Source organism: Neovison vison, chromosome 1 (assembly GCF_020171115.1).
Source record: "Neovison vison isolate M4711 chromosome 1, ASM_NN_V1, whole genome shotgun sequence".
In the NCBI taxonomy this organism is placed as follows: Eukaryota; Metazoa; Chordata; class Mammalia; order Carnivora; family Mustelidae; genus Neogale; species Neogale vison.
In genome coordinates, this window is record NC_058091.1 from 126,309,000 (window position 1) to 126,326,553 (window position 17,554).

At 42.3% G+C, this 17,554-nt stretch overlaps 1 protein-coding gene across 1 annotated transcript in view; it reads right to left on the reverse strand.

Moving 5' to 3' along the window:
* SERPINB6 (serpin family B member 6) overlaps positions 1-12,456 on the reverse strand; it is a 35,732-nt gene extending 23,276 nt beyond the window's left edge. The window contains exon 1 of the mRNA XM_044257991.1: positions 12,372-12,456. The gene's annotated coding sequence lies outside the window, so the exon portion shown is untranslated. The remainder of the gene's footprint in view (positions 1-12,371) is intronic.
* Positions 12,457-17,554: the final 5,098 nt, after the last annotated feature.

Consider the following 17,554-nt stretch of genomic DNA (forward strand, 5'->3'; position numbering starts at 1 on the left):
TGAATCAAAGCAAGGCGTGACCATGGCTTTGTGGAGACCGGGAATTACGTCCTCAGCGACCAGAAAAGTGCCAGTTCCTGGTACATGGGCATAAGTTGTACCGTGCAGGACAGAAATTTATTTTTTATGTATTTCTTTTTTAAAGAGAGAGGCGATGGGAGTGGGCAGAGGGAGAAGGACAGAATCTTAAGCAGGCGCCATCTCAGGACCCCTGAGATCATGACCCCGAGATCATGCAAACCAGGAGTGCGACACTAATCGTCAGAGCCACCCAGATGGCCCAGGACAGAAATTTTTAAATGAACAAACTCTACGTGATCCTCTGGGTATTCAAAGACTCCAGTAGTCTTCCGCCCCATGTGAATTACACTCCAGGGCACTGACAAATTAACCAAATGCATAGGAAATCCACGTTTCCCGTCTTGGAGCAGTCTTGGAGAATGGGATCGGCTCAGGTGACCGGAGGAGGGGAAAATGCTCGCCAAGTGTTTAAACACAAGGTCAGTTTTGGAAACTTCAAGACTGTTTCGTGCTTCCTCCATCCTTACCCTAGGCCCGGAGTTCTCACCCTACACACTGTTAACGTCGGAGCTGGATAATTCTTGGTTGCGCTCCCACACTGTAGAACGCTTAACAGCATCCCTGGGCTCTCTAGACACTACATGGCAGTAGTCGTAGCGACCCCGCCATCCCTGTCAAAACAGTTGTGACTGTTTTGATTTTATTTTTGTAGTGAAACATAAAGGAATGCCCAGAGGTATCGCTCCACCTTTATCCTCCCCGTTCCTTTTCAACCCAGTTTTACTGGCTTCAGGTTTGTCTTTCCAGCTCGCCTTTTTGCAAACATGTATGTCTGTGTGCCCTTATCAGAAAGGCGGCGTTCTGTTACCTTTTATCTATCCATAGTTCTGCAACTTTTTTTTTTTTCACTTAACAAATTTTGGAGATCTCTATTTGCTACAGAGAGATCCTTATTCTTTTTCATGGCTACATCGAGTATTTCATCGTGTCACTGATGGTCATGTGGGTTGTTTCCAGTCTTATGTCATTACAAATAATGCCACCAATAACCCAGTGCTGTGCTTCTCAAACTTAAATGCACGTGTGAACGATCTGGAGTATTGTTAAAATGTGGATTCTGATTCAGCAGGTCCTGAGATACAGCATTTCTAACAAGCTCCCAGGTAGCTGAGGCTGCTGTCCCATAGACCACATTTTCAGTGGCAGGAGATTAGTGTAAATACTGTTTTGTATTAGTAGAGAAATATCCATTAACCCAGATTCCTAGAATCCTAGAAGTGGGATTCCTGGGTCAAAGGACAAATACACATATTTGTGTTATTGTCCAATTCCTCTCACTGGGATTGTATCCTTTTTGTCCTCTCACCAGCTATATCTGAACACTAATTCATCTTTGGATACTTGGATATCTTTGGATTTTTACCAGTCTGATGGAGAAACAGTATCCCATGTCATTTTAATTACCATTTCCTTTATTATGAGTGAGGTTGAACATCTCTTCGTATGTTTAAAAGTATTGCCTCAGGACACCTGGGTGGTTCAGTTGGTTAAAACATCCCACTCTTGATAATGACTCAGGTCATGATCTCAGGGTCATGAGATGGAGCTCTGTGTGGAGCTTAAGATTCTCTCCCTCAGGGGTGCCTTGGTGGCTCAGTGGGTTAAAGCCTCTGCCTTCCGCTCAGGTCATGATCCCAGAGTCCTGGGATGGAGCCCCACATCATCGGGCTCTCTGCTCAGCAGGGAGCCTGCTTCCTCCTCTCTTATGACTGCTTCTCTGCCTACTTGTGATCTCTCTCTCTATCAAATAAATAAAATCTTAAAAAAAAAATTCTCTCCCTTGTCCCCTACCCCCACTCTTATGTATATGCATGCTCTTGCTCTCTCTTTAAAACAAAACAAACGAACAAAAGCATTGCCTCTTTTCTGTGTCCCCTTGTGAACTGCTTATGACTTTTGTTCATTTTTTTTAAGATTTTATTTATTTATTTGACAGAGAGAAATCACAAGTAGATGGAGAGGCAGGCAGAGAGAGAGAGGGAAGCAGGCTCCCTGCTGAGCAGAGAGCCCGATGCGGGACTCGATCCCAGGACCCTGAGATCATGACCTGAGCCGAAGGCAGCGGCTTAACCCACTGAGCCACCCAGGTGCCCCTTTTGTTCATTTTTTTTTTTTTTAACTGTTTGGTCTTTCTCTTCTTGATTCTTAGGAGCTCTTTATATAGTAGCATTAGACCTCTCGGATATAAAGTTGCAAATATTTTATCCCAGCTTCTTGTCTGTTTCCTAACTTTGTTTCTGGTGGTTTCAGCCTACTTGTTTGTTTTTCAGGTAGTCAAATTTAATGATTTTTTTCCTTTACTGCTTCTAGATTTTTGCGTCATAGTTAGAAAGTCTTTCTCTAGATTATACAGTTCACCAGTATTTTCTTCCAGTATTTGTATAGTTTCATTCCAGCCCTGAGTAATGACTGGAGGAAGAGAGAGCAGTGAAGATAGAAGGCAAGAGTATTCCAGTGCATGTGCTGAAGGACACCCACACAGCTGTTGTTCAGTGGTACTCGATGATTCATTGGTGTCTAATGTTTAGAAAATTCACTTCAAATACAGCAGTGTTGTCAACAAAAAAGATCTGATACCACAGAATGTCTTTTCTTTCCAATCCCATTTTAACTGGCATCTGTTGTTAACCCTGACTGAAAACATGACTCTGACTCTTGGGCAATAGCGTGGCATTTTATTTCCCGAAACTTCCCAGAATGGGGGATTGGTTCAATTTCAGTTTCAAAAGACTTTGGTATGCCATGTAAAATAAAAGTAAACAGAACCCTTTAGGTGTTTATAAAGCAGTCTGAACTTACAACCAGTAAACTGGAAATAAAGATTAACTAAGAATCTTGATTATGATACTACACTCACTCATTTTACTTATGAATTTGGGATTTTTACAGGTAAATATTTTGCTGTGTTTTATTTTTGAAAACAATCCCCCTTTTAAATGTTGGAAAACCCATTCAAAAATCATGTGGCAACCTGTATTCAGCTCATTCAACACAAGTTGGTTTTGACATGAGTGTACAGCACAGTAATTCACCTGTGAGCAATCAAAGAACAGTAACTGAAACACCACCCTGAATAAGTGCGTTCTATTTTGCTGACATTTCAACCCTAACACAAAAGGAGAAGAAAGGAGGGGCACCTGGGTGGCTCAGATGGTTAAGTGTCTGCCTTCAGCTCAAGTCATGATCCCTGGGTCCTGGGATCAAGCCTTGAGTCCCACATCAAGCCCACATCAAGCCCCCTGCTCAGCAAGGGTCTGCTTCTCCCTCTTGCCCTGCTTGTGTGTTTCTCTTTAAGAAATAAAATCTTAAAAAAAAAAGAGAGAGAGAAAAGAGGAAACTCCTCTCATAATTGGAACCTGTGACCATGACATTTATGTTATGTAATATTGTTCTCTATATATATTTTCAGTGCTATGTGGACTAACTGGAACTAAATTCCATAAAACTGGTAGAGCATTTATACCCTGACCTCAGTGGTAGTGATGGGTTTGTACTGATTTAGCCATACCTTTTAAAAATCAGATTACAGTAAAGGAGCCAAGCAAGACTAAGCATCTAAATAGTCAGCTGGGGCCTTAAATAAGTTAAAAAAAATCATCCTAATAGATTGAACCATCCCTGATTAGGTCAATTGCTTAGCAACCCAATTTAATTAAGTAGATATTTACCACACATCTGCAGTGCAAAACTCAGAGACTGGCCCAGAACTAGAACCTCTGCCTTCCCAGAAAGCACATAAGTTCCCAGGCAACCATCTAACCTCTATTTGGTTTTCCTTACAGATAGTAAACATTGCAAGGTTTCCTAGGAACATAAAATTTATTCGAATGACATGGCAATGGCCCGTTAGTAGCATCACAATACTTAATAGTTCCTCCTATCTAACGTTCTTTCAAAGAAAGTGTAGCAGCCTCTCCCAGAGATTCATTTGAGAGAACTGTTCAGGTCATAGTTTACTTCTGAAAGACAGACCAGGTTGGCAGCAGAGAACAGAGGTCATGAACATGGAGAGTGTTGCTGGAAGGTCGACCCCTGAGGACAAAATGTAACCTTGTCTTCTGCCAGTGAAAGTCATCAAAGAGGCCAATAAAATAACATCCTTAAATCAAAACTATAATGAGATCTTACCTCACCCCTGTCAGAGTGGCTAAAATCAACAACACAAGAATCAACACGTGTTGGAGAGGATGTGGAGAAAAAGGAACTCTCTTACACTGTTGGTGGGAATGCAAACTGCAGCCACTGTGGAAAACAGTATGGAGTTTCCTCAAAAAGTTAATAAAACTACCCTACAATTTAGCAATCACACTACTGGGTATTTACCCGAAGAATGGAAAAACACGAATTCAAAGGGATCCATGCACCCCTGTGTTTATAGCCCCATTATTTACAATTGCCAAAATATGGAATCAGCCCAAGTGTCCCCTCTATTGATGAATGGATTAAAACGATGTCGTATATACACAATGGAATATTACTCAACCATAAAAAGGATGAAATCTTGCCATTTGCAGTGGCATGGATGGAACTAGAGAGTATTATACTGAGCAAAATAAGCCAGAGAAAGACAAATACCATATGATTTCACTCCTTTGTGGAATGTAAGAAAAAAAAAAAAAAGGAAAAAGAGAGACACAAGAATCTAGAGAACAAACTGATGGTCACCAGAGGGGAGGTGGGTGGGGGATGGGTAAAATAGGTGATGGGGATTAAAGAATGCACCTGTTGTGATGGGCACCAGTTGTTGTATGGAAGTGTTGAATCACTATCTTGTACACCTGAAACTAATATAGCACTGTATGCTAACTCACTGGAATGAAAATATAAACTTAAAAAACGTAAAATAAGACGTTGCTCAAAGTGGCAAAATGTGAGCAGCAGAGATCCAGTGAGTCAGCTGGCGTGGACGAACAAAGGCGCGCACTCCCTTCCTCTGGGAGGTGGTGACCCCCTTACCCAGGAGAAAAACATTTGGAAAACTGAGGTAAAGTCTCTATTTTTTTCTACTCCAGAGAAATTTCTGGAATAATATCTAAGGAGTTGAGAGGCAGATGCCAGGCTTCTCTGCGTTTTCCCTTTAAGGAAAGTTTGGGGAGTATCCAGGACTGAATCCCCCAACCCAGCTTGTGAGTGCTGGAGTGCTGATCTAACTTTCTGACTCTAGCATCAGCCTTTAGGATGGTTTGGAAGCAGCAAACAGTGGTGGCAGGAGTCCACTGGGAGTTGACTCTATGGATCCCGAACATAGGCCATGTGGGCCTAAGCCTACATAGTTGGCAGTGGTGATGCTAGTGAGGCAGGGAGCTAGTCGGGGAGCAGAAATCATAGGACAGAATGCCCAAGTGGATTTGGGGAGGAGGGACAAGGAAAAGAATGGAGTTCCAGATGACTTTCAGCATTCTAATTCAGGTAATCGGATACAAGATGATATAATTAACTGAAAGAGAGAATACGAGGGGAGGAGGAGAGGTTCAGGGGTCAAAGAATTAGTTTGAGTCAAAAGGGCTTTATAGTGCTTGTGACACATTTAGGTGATGATATCCAAGATACGGGGAGAAATAAGGATAAAGCTATGGGATCCAGTGACTAGAAGCCAGAAGAGGGATGCATTGGCCCCGCCAAGCTTGTTGAACAGGAAGGCGTCTGTCTGGTGACAGAAGCCGAAGCAATCACAAACATTTTAAAAGATTGCTGGGGGGAGGGAGGAGAAAGCACCCAGCAAAGAAGACTGAGCAGAGCAGAAGAGGCTGGACACTGGAGAGCGAGGTCAATGGCATCAGTAGCTCATGCTGGAGACAGTGGAGAGCTAAGAAGAAAGAGGGCACTTGTCATTCCCAGGTCAATAGTGACAGGCAGGACAACCACTAAATTGAGGGCAATTCAAGATAAAAAGAGACAGGCGGAGACAGCTTTCTTTGAATACTCTTTGAGGAAACATGAGGTGATGACTAAGAGGGCTGGTTAGAGCTGGGGGTCAGCTGGAAGGGGGCTGTTTTAAGGACCGAACAGGGGTGAACATGTCATTTGCCTTCTGAACAGTCACGGTCAGGAAGAGCCGGGAAAATACTAGGCATTTGTCTGACTTAAAGGAAAACCTAAAATGAAAAAATGATTGTTCGGTCAAGAATACCATGGGGAGGGGCGCCTGGGTAGCTCAGTGGGTTATGCCTCTGCCTTCGGCTCAGGTCATGATCTCAGGATCGAGCCCCACATCGGGCTCTCTGCTCAGCAGGGAGCCTGCTTCCCCCTCCCACTCTGCCTGCCTTTCTGCCTACTTGTGATCTCTGTCTGTCAAATAAATAAAAATCTTATCTTATAAATAAAAAAAAAAGAAGAAGAAGAAGAAGAATACCATGATGAAACAAAGCAATGCTGATTTCTGTCTGGACAATTATTCTTTGTTATTTCAGGCCATTTTTAATCCAAGAGCTCAGAAGAAATTCGCACTTTCCAGCCCAACATGTTAACCTAGTACAGGCGTCCTTAACCTAACCTAACCTAAGACAGGTATCCCTAGGAAGAGGGCCCATAGGAAGGGGCTTGGAGCGGGTTCATCTATGGTGTGAATGGTTCCATCTGAAGTCCAGAAGGAGTTTTTCAGAATCTACATTTCAGTTATCTTACTTCATTCATTTTATTATTCTTTTATTTCTTTTGAAATCATGCTCTCTTATTTAAAATCGGAGTTAAATCAAGAGAATCTTATTACTCTGGAGATTTTGTTAATATTCATGATCATATGATTTTAAGAAATAGCTAAATAACTGAATAGAGGTTCCTCTCTGTCTTACTTTTTTCCCCTCTTTCTTTGTTCCTCAGGAGAGAAGCTTGTCTTCTTATACCGTCTGGAATTGCTTGGGTGATCCATTTCAGAATGCAAATGAAAAGAAAGGTGAATAGAAACACTTTGTCCTGGAATAAGATGCCCCTGGGTCTGGGCCACCTTGCCCCGAAGGTCCAGGTCATTGCTGAAGGGAGCCTGATGGATTTGCCTGAGAAGCCTAAGGAAACCTGTTTCCTCAAATACCAGGCTAGAGAGACTTAGTGTGGTTAGTCAGAGAAGTCCCTGTCAGGGCCTGTGCTAATGAAGCCCCTAAATTTTTTTTAAAAAGCAAGCAAACAAAGACAGAGGAGAGCAGAGCTCAATAGTTATATTGTAATTCTAGCCAGCCTATGGCTTGTGCCAAAAGGTGTGAAAATCCCCTCTAGACCTGTCATCTGTCACAGGGCAGGCCTGGGGAGACAGGCCCAAACCTGATCTTACATTACTGAGCAGTGACCTTGGAAACTCAGAAGAGTGTCTTCTTGGCCACGCTTAGTGCTCAAGGGGTGAGAGACTCATGAGAATGAACCAGGTTTTGCACAAATGGCAGTGATGAAGTTCTAGAATCTAGGTGAGGTTCGGTGGGGTGAGCTCCGGAGCCGATGACCAAGAAAGAATTCTTGAGACATCTTTGGTGCAAAATGGTGGCTTATTAAAGCACGGGGACAGGACCCATGGGCAGGAAGAGCTGCTGCCCCAGGGATGTGAGGAGTGGTCTATTATATACTTGTAAATTGGGAGGGGGTTAGGGATGGCGTTAAGTCTCTAAGGAATTTTGGAAGCAAGGTTTTTAGGACCTTTAGGGGCTAGCTATTGTTTGGGAGAAAGAATATTTATTACCAGTAATAAAAACCTTCTCTTGAGACCCTTTAGATGTGTATCAGTGGGTCATATGCTTGGGAATGATTGTCGACACTATCTTGGAGGTTTAGAGATAAAGTTTCCTAAAGGAATTGTTAAAGTAGACTTACTGGATCCTGGTTGGGGGTAGGGAGTTGGTCAGGCTAGGATTGCCCTTTGCCCTTAGCAAAGCCTTATTATTCTTAGCAAAGCCTTACGGTGGAGGTCACTCTGCCTGTCTTAAGGGCTTGTCAGTAGGTAAGGAAATTCAATGATTTTCTTCTGCCTCTATTTCCCACATCAGCAGGAGATTTCATTTCAAAACGCAAGTTTGGGTATCATAGAACGAAAGCAAAAAGGGACACAAGATAAGCGTTTTCATTACTCCTACTTGGTGAGAGGTGGTCAGAACATTTTCATTCTTTTTAAACAAAGACAAGCAGTCCTATCACTTTCTAGGTGCCCATCAGCCTCGAGCTGGAGAACCTCAGTCCCTCACGAGGAAGGTGACTATCTGCTGAGCCCCAGGGACAAAACATCAAGGGCTGAAGGAGGAGCTCTGTTACCTCAGCACTACTGTGTGACGTACATACTTTCTCCCAAGGCCATTGCAAATTCCAAAGGCAGTATAAGATCCTGACTGTGAAGAGTTCTTATCCTATGACTTATCTAAGCAACATGATGAGCAAGGACTTTTAGACCACTTGCAATGGTATTCTCTGATGACTTAATGTTTGCTCATCAGCCTTAATAACTTTATTATATGAACAATTTGGCATTCACAAAATGGTAAGTGATGTCTTAATTGGTGCAATAACTATTTCATTCACTCCATAAACTTTTATTGAGCACCTACTATAGGCCAGGAGCTACAATAAGGTAATATGATGATATGATGGCAATATGATGATAGAAGCAAGGTCCCTGACCTCAAGATATCAAACAGATACTGTGAGAAAATAGGAAACATATCTAATGGTCTGGCCCCTGCTCCTGACAGAGAACCTCCTGAAACCTTTGTAATTTCCTAAGTGATAAGAACACAAGGAACATCTTTTGTTCTCACTGTTGGTCATTGACTCCGGTTATTGACATATGGCTTCTGAAACTCTTGTAATTTCCTGGGTAATAGTGGTGTCTTTTTCTAACAGGGCAACTCTAAGTGGGGTCCTAGATGGCTCCTGGATGAGAGCTGGTCACCGGAAGGACCAAGCCATGATTAGAAACTTGGAATTTTCAGCTCCACCCCCCCTCCTCTTGAGAAGGGAGAAGGGCTGAAAGTGGAGTTAATGACAGATCATGCCTACAAAATGAAGCCCCCACAAACATCCCAGCAAGATGGGGTTTGGGGAGCTACTACATTGGTGAACATACCCACACTGGGAGGGTGGTGCTCCCCACCCCCACTCCAGAAGGACAGAAGCTCCTGCATTCAGGACCCTCCCAGACCTTGTCCTATGTATCTTTTATTTTAAGATTTTATTTATTTGAGAGAGAGCTAGAGAGAAGGATCATGAGTAGAGGGGGAAGGGTAGAGGAAGAAACAGTCTCTGCTGAGCAGGGATCCTGATCTGGGGCTGATACCAGGACTCATTCCCAGGACCCTGAGATCATGACCTGAGCTGAAGGCAGACACTTAACCAACTGAACCACCCAAAGGGCCCCCATATCTGTTCATCTGTATCCTTTATCTTTCTTTTAATAAACTGGTAAATGTGTTTCCTTGAATTCTGTTAGTCATTCTAACAAATTAATCAAACCAGAGCAGGCTTGACATCATCGGAACCTCCCATCCTTAAGCCAAACTGGACAGGAACTGTGGGTAACCTGGGAATCTATTACCTGCAACTGGCATCTGAAGTTGAGGAGTGTGAGAGGCAGTCTTGTGGGACAGAGCCCCTAACCTGTGGGGCCTGACATGATCTCCAGGTAGAATGTGCTAGAACTGAGTTAAATTATAAGACTTCAGCTGGTGTGGGGCACCTGGGTGGCTCAGTTGTTAAGCGTCTGCCTTCAGCGCAGGTCATGATCCCAGGGTCCTAGGATCGAGCCCCACATCAGGATCCCTACTCAGCAGGAAGCCTGCTTTCTCCCTGTCCCACTCCCCCTGCTTGTGTTCCCTCTCTCACTATGTCTCTCTCTGTCCAATAAATAAATAAAATCTTAAAAAAAAAAAAAGACTTCAGCTAGTGCTGTGGAGAACTGCTGGTGTAGGAAATCCCCCCCATACATTTGGTGACCAGAAGGATCAGAAGTGAAGAGTTTTTTATGAGTAGTAAAGGAGATGCACAGGAGAAACACGGGATGGGGGAAGGACTGGGGTTTTTCAAGAGGAAGACTGGACTGAGGTTCTTCCTAATACAGATATGCAAACAAGTGAAGCAGGATGTGGTATGTGCTATAATGGCCTTAAATATAAGGGGCAAGAAAAAGCAGGAGCAGCAACAAAGAGTCTGACTGGAGGAATCAAGAAAGGTGTCACACACTCCATAACACTTAAGCGGAGATCTGCAGAATCGGGCTCAGTTAAGTAGGGGACAGTATTCCAAACTGGGAGACAGGGAAACTTGCAAAATTATGCATGTTGGTAGAAGCAGTTAACTACTCCAGTATCACCAAATATGAGCCAATTTTGAGTAGACAGGGCTTTATATGTCACGCCAATAAATTTTGATTTTATTTCATAGGCATAGAGAGTCTCCAAAGAATTCTGAACTGTGGGACACATAAGCAGAGTTATATCCTGGCAAGATAGTTCTGCAGGAACGTGGACAAGTGCGATGGGAACAAGACTGATGTGTCAGAGCTGCGGTCCTTGAAATGAAAGACCCCAGTCAGTGGGGGTGGGTGGGATGGAAGTATTAAAAAAGAAAATTCAACCGAGTAAACTTGAAGATCTAACTGACTTTATTAAATGATTTCTCACTCAGGCAGTCTCCCATCTAGCAAGCAGAGGTTCTAAGGAGTTGGACAAAATGGAAAGTTTTTATAGGAAGGAGGGTGGGGCAAGAAAGTTAGAAGCAAAAGGAAAAGACTGTTCCAGGCAGGTTCTCGTTTCCTGAGTGGGACAGCAGGGGGGTTATATCAGATTATGTCATCTTCCTTCAGGGGAATGGAGAGGGCCAAGTGATAGACTCACTGACCCCCATCAGAAAACTCCCGACTGACCAATTGAGACTATGTTGCTGGAGGAGGTTGGAATTGCGATTAGATTTGGTATTAAGCTCTGGTTTGGTGACTCGGCCTGGACTAAGTGACTCCATTTGGGGCCTGTGGTCTTCTTTTTCACAGAAAGAAAAGCAGTTCAGGAAGAAGGTAGGATGGGACCTGGGGGTTGTCAGATAGATAGCTAAGGAAGGAGGAATCTGACTTTCAGATCACTGACTTGGGCCGGTGGGAGAATGACAATGACCGTACATGAGATTAGAAAATTGGAAACAGAAGGACAAATGGCTTCGGAGAAGGGAATGAATTTTGGTTTTGTGAGGGCAAGGATGAGGTTCCATGGAAGGCTCAGGTGGGTTGTGTAGGCACCAGCCGTCAATGTGGGGGTCATCAGCAAATGGATAAGGTGAAGTTACCAGCTGGAGAGGTGGGCCAACCCTCAGGAATGCCAAATACTTAAGGATGAACTGAGGAAACGAAGAGCCGGGAAAAGACAAAGAGAAGCCAGGGAGGCATGAAAAATCTGGAAAGAGAACTGTTAACAACAAACAGAAGAGAGTTTTAAAGAAGGAAGCTAGCCCTGTGTGGTTAAGTGGCAGTGTTATCAAAATTGAGTACTGTAGGATCTGATGGAGACCCTAATGGCTGCAGAGGTATGGGCAGATTGGACTGAGGATGCCAGCGGGATGGGTGGGGAGGAAGCTGAGCTGAATGCTGATACCCTCAGCTGTGGGGAAATGGGACCAGAAAGGAGGGTAGAGGCTGGTGATACCCAGCGGCTTGGGAAAGGCCACTCCGGTTCTACCCCAGCCTGAGCGGGAGGAATCAGAACCTTCCGCCTCTGGCAAGAAATGCTGCAAGGAAGGCGAGGCTGGAGAGGTTTGGGGACACGTCAGTTCCGGGTAACCAAGAAAGCAAGCCAGTGAGTCAGAAGGCAGAGCTCAGGGATGAGTCACCTTGAGCCGCGCTCAAGTCACGATGCTCCCGGAAATAGAGGAGAGGCAGGCCTGGGAGGGCTCGCGTCCCTCCTGGGAGCCAGCAGAACTGGGCGATTGCGGAAAGCTGCAGGCACCGCCCGGGGCGCAAGGAGCCAGCCCGGGGTAAGGAGTGACGGGACTCCAGGCGCCCCGCACGGCTCCTTTCCCGCCCGATATCAGGACGCGGGAGGGTGTGCCGCGGGGGACCAGCAAGAGGCAGGCCTGCCGCCCACTCCTGAGACCTACCTACCTCCCCGCCAAGCCTCTGGCACCCGCTGCGCCCTTGACGCCCTGCCCGCCGGCCCCGGCCCGCTTCCTGGAGGCCGCACCCCGCGATCTCCGCCGCGCTGCGATCTGCCAGCCAAGCCCCCCGCGCCCCAGTTCGCCGCGTCTGGGAGAAGCCGGCGACACCGTGGCGGGACCGGGGGACGCGTCCCGGCACCGGGGTAGCAGGGCGTGAAAGGGGATCGCTTGGGGTGACTCACCTGGGGCCCAGGCTTTGTAGAGGAGGGTCAAGTGACACTTGATACACCCTGCGGAGACCCGTTAGTTCTACCACAGCGCCCTCTACTTCCTTCACAGCACTAGCCACTGTCTGTAAGGAGTTGTACTGTCTTCATTTTTAGTTTCCATTGGAAGGTGATTTCCAGGAAAGGTGGCCAGATCTCTTGAGTTCCCCCACTGGATTCAACAGCGCCAGACTCCGGCGGCGCACTGGCCAGGAGAGGAGGGGAGGCTGGAAGACCCGGGGTTAGAGGAAGAGACTGGCGTTCAAAGTGAGCAGAGGTGGGCGCAGCACCTGCTTGGCCCGGGGTCAGCGTGGGGTGCTGTCATTGACTGTGCCCCCGGTCCAGCTAAGGGGGAGGCTCATCACATTACACTGCACCTCCAGTCCACCTTGATGCCGCTCGGACCTCTGCCAGAATCCCCTGGCTCTGCCAAGGTCACGTCCTGTGTTAATTGTATAAAATGTCTGGACAGGAGGGTCTCCATCTTGAAGCTCGATTTCCTTTCTGACTAATCATCTGGAACTGTGCCAGAAGCGGGCATTGTTTTACAAGCAGTTGTTCATAAAATCCAACAGGATCACTGGCATTCGGACCATAAAACTGTTAATAGGGAGACATAAATTTTTTTTTTTTTTTAAAGATCTCATTCATTCATTTGACAGAGAGAAATCACAAGCAGACGGAGAGGCAGGCAGAGAGAGAGAGAGGGAAGCAGGCTCCCCGCTGAGCAGAGAGCCCGATGCGGGACTCGATCCCAGGACCCAGAGACCATGACCTGAGCCGAAGGCAGCGGCCCAACCCACTGAGCCACCCAGGCGCCCGGGAGACATAAAAGTTTATGAAGTCATAAAAGTTAACTAACGCATACCAGGTAAAGCTCCTTTGATAGCACCAATAAAAGAGTCAATTAGATGTTTATTAAAATTAGCACCAAGTTAAGATTTTTTTGTCTTCTTTTCCTCTAAATCATACAATGGTGCCTTCTTTCTTTCTCATAAAACCCCTTGCCTTCCCACAGGAACGGGACACTCCAGAATGCTCCCCAAATTGCATAAGACCCCAAATAAGGGTCTTTGTTCTGTTTTAATTTAACTCCTTTTCTCAGTAGACAGCCCATAGGCCATCAGAGCCTCACCAAGTCCCACAGCCACTGGGGCAGAGTTTGCTCATATAAGTCCTGAGGCCCAGCTTTCTGTTGTCGCTCTAATTTTTAGTTTGATATTTGAGATCTTAACAACACTTAGATCATTTTTGCAGCAATTTCCAAAACAATCACAAGGTATAAATAATTTAACTTCAATCCCACAGTAGAATTTATTTATGGGGGAAAAAAAACTGTAAGTTTGGTTTTCTTGAAATGACACGTTTGTATCATGGTGCATAAATCTACAGATCCAAGCAGCTCAAAGAACTCCAAGTTGGGATGCAAAGAGATCTACACTGAAACATATTATTATCAAACTGGTTATAAGACAAAGAGAAAATCTTAAAGGCAGCAAAAGAGATCCAACTCTTCACGTACAAAGGAGACTTGGTAAGATTAATAACGAGTTTCTCCTTAGAGATGAGGGAGGCCCAATGACAGTGGGATGACATATTTAAAGTGCTGGAAGAAAAACTGTCAATCAAGAATTCTATACTCAGCACAATGGTTCTTCAAAACTGAGGGAGAAATTAAGACACTCCCAGATAAATAGAATCTGAGGGGTATTTGTTACCACTAGACCTGCCATACTAGCAACGTTAAAGGGAGTCCAATTTGAAACAAAATGACATCAGACAGTAACTCAAAGCTGTATGAACAGAAATCTCCAGTAAAGGTGAATACATGGGAAATACAGAAGCCAGCATTGTTGTATTGTTGTTTTGTGCTTATGCTTTTTTATTTCCAAATGCTCAAAAAATAAATGTACAAAACAGAAATCTATGTTATTAGGCAAAAAATGTAGAGAGATGCGATTTGTGATGATAATATAAGGAAAAGAACAGAACTGTATAGAACTGTGTAGAGAAGAGTTTAACTACTGAAATTAAGTTGGTATCTATTCAAATTAGGCTATTATAAATTAGGATATTAAATGTAATCCCCATGGTAACAACAAAGTATCTAAAGAACATACACAAAAGGAAATGAGATGGGAATCAAAATGATTCATTAAAAAAACAACTAAATGCAGAAGAAGAGAATACTGGAGGAAATGAGAGACAAAAGCCTACAGAAAGCAAATAGCCAAATGGCAGAAGTAATCTTTCCATTAGTTTCATTTCCATGATGATGGATGATGTCATTCCACATCAGTAGTTACTCTGAATGTTAATAAAGTCTCTAATAAAAGGCAGAGATTGGCAGATTAGATTAGTAAAACGTGATCCAATTGTATTCTATCTACAAGAAACCCAACCTATATACAAATATGCAAATAGGTTGAAAGAGAAAGGATGGAGAAAGATATTCCATGGAAAATGTAATCCACAGAGAATTGTGGTAGCTATACTAACATGAGACAAATAGACTTTAAATCAAGAATGGTAAGAAGACAAAGAAAATATTATATATTGGTAAAAGTTTCAAGACAGCAAGAAGATATAACAATTTAAAACATTTACACACCTAAGAAAAGACCCTCAAAGTGTTAGAGGCCAAAAATGACATAATTTGAAGGAGAAATAGATTATTGTATATTAATAGTTAAGAGACTTTAATACTCCACTTTAAAAAACAAATGGAACACCTACACAGAAGATGAATAAAGGAGTAGGGAATGTGAAAACAAACAAACAAACTATAAACCAACTAGACCTAACAGATGTGCTACACTGAACAACAGCAAAATACATATTCTCCAGGATCGGCTGTATTTTAGGGCACAAAGTAAGTCTTAACAAATTTTAAAAGATTGAAACCATATAAAATATATTCTCTGACCGCAAAGGAATGAAGCTAGAACCAATTTTTTTTTTAAAGGAAATCGAACCACATGTTCTTAAATAGCCAATAAATCAAAGAAGAAATCACAAGGGAAATTAGAAAATACTTAGAGATGAATGAAATAAAACAACATACCAAAACTTACGGGACGCAGTAGAGATAGCACTCAGAAAGAAATTCCTTGGCATAAATGCCTACATTAAACAAGAAAATAAATTTCAAATCAAGACCTTAACTTTACATCTTGAAGAATTAGAAAAAGAAAATGAAACTAAACACAAAGTTAGCAGAAGGAAGGAGATAATAAAGACTAGAAATATAAATATAGAAAATATATAAATATAAATATATACAAATAAATATATATAAATGAAAATATATAAAATAAAAAATAGAAAAACAATAGAATCAATGAAACTAGGACTTGATTTTTTGAAAAGAACAACAAAACTGGCATAACTTTACCTAGACTGACAAAAAAAAAGAGAGCAGATGTAAAAAAACTAAAAGCAGAAATGAAAATGGTGACATTACTACAGATCTTATAGAAATAAAAATGATGACAGAATACTATGAACAATTGTATGCCAACAAATGTAATAACCTAAATGGAATAAATTTCTAGAGGTTCACAAATTACATAAACTGAAGAAAAAATAGTAAATCTCAACAGATACATAACAAGAGATCGAATCAGTGATCAAAAACCTCTCAATGGGATACCCACTCTCACCACTTTTATGCAACATAATATTGGAAATCCTAGCCAGAGCAATTAGGCAAGAAAAAGAAATAAAATATACCCAAACTGGGAAGGAAAAAGTAAAACTATCACTATTTGCAGATAGCATGATATTTTATGTAGAAAATCCTAAAGACTCCACAAAAAAACTGTTGGAATAAATAAATTTAGTAAAGTTTTAGGGCACAAAGTCAATATACAAAAACCTGTTGCATTTCTGTACACTGATAATGATAAGAAAGAGGAATTAAGAAAACAATCCCATTTACACTTGCAACAAAAAGAATAAAATACCTATGAGTAAATATGACCAAGGAGGCAAAAGACCTTATACTGAAAACTACAAAGACATTGATGAAAGAAATTGAAAAAGACAAATAAATGTAAAGATAATCTGTCCTCATGGATAGATGTCCATGAATAAAATGTCCATACTACCCAAAGAAATCTAAAGATTAATGTAATCCCTGTTAACATTCTAATGGCATTTTTCACAGAAATAGAATAAACAAATCCTAAAATATATATGGACCTAAAAAAAGCCCTGAGTAGCCAAGGTAATCTCAAGAAAGAAGAACAAAGTGGAGGCATCATGTTCCCTGATTTCAAATTATATTACAAAGCTATAGTAATCAAAAAGCATGGTATTGGCATAAAAACAGACACACAGATAAATAGAATAGATAGCCCAGAAATAAATCCATGCATGTATGGTTAATTAATTTACAAGGAGCCAAGGATATACAATGGGAAAAGAACAGTCCCTTCAATGAATGGTGTTAAGAAAACTGGACAGCCACAGGCAAAGGAATGAAACTGAACCACTACCTTACACTATACATAAAAATTAATACAAAAAATGGATTGAAGACTTGAATGTAAGATTGAAGCCATAAAACTCTTAGATGAAAACCATAAAACTCCTGGTAAGCTCCTTGACATAAGTCTTTGCAATTAGTTTTTGAATCAGACAGCAAAAGCGAAAGTGATGAAAGCAAAAACAAACAAGTGGGACTACATCAAACTAAAAAGCTTCTGCACAGCAAAGGAAACCATCAACAAAATGAAAAGATAACCTACTGAATAGGAGAAAATATTTGAAAATCATATATCTGCTAAGAGGTTAATGTATAAAACATATAAAGAATCCATACAACTCAACAGCAAAACAAACAATTCAGTTTTTAATTGATCTTCTGTACAGAAGATCTGAATAGACATTTTTCTCAAAAAGACATACAGATGGTCAACAGGTACATGGAAATATGCTCAACATCACTAATCATCAGGAACATGCAAGTCAAAACCACAGTGAGATGTCACCTCACACCTGTTAGAATGGCTGGTATCAAAAAGATGAGAAATAACAAATGTGGACAAGGATGTGAAGAAAAGGAGACCATAGTGCACTGTTGATGGGAACTGAAGTACACCCACTATGGAAAACGATATGGAAGATCTCCAAAAAGTAAAAAAAGAACTACTACA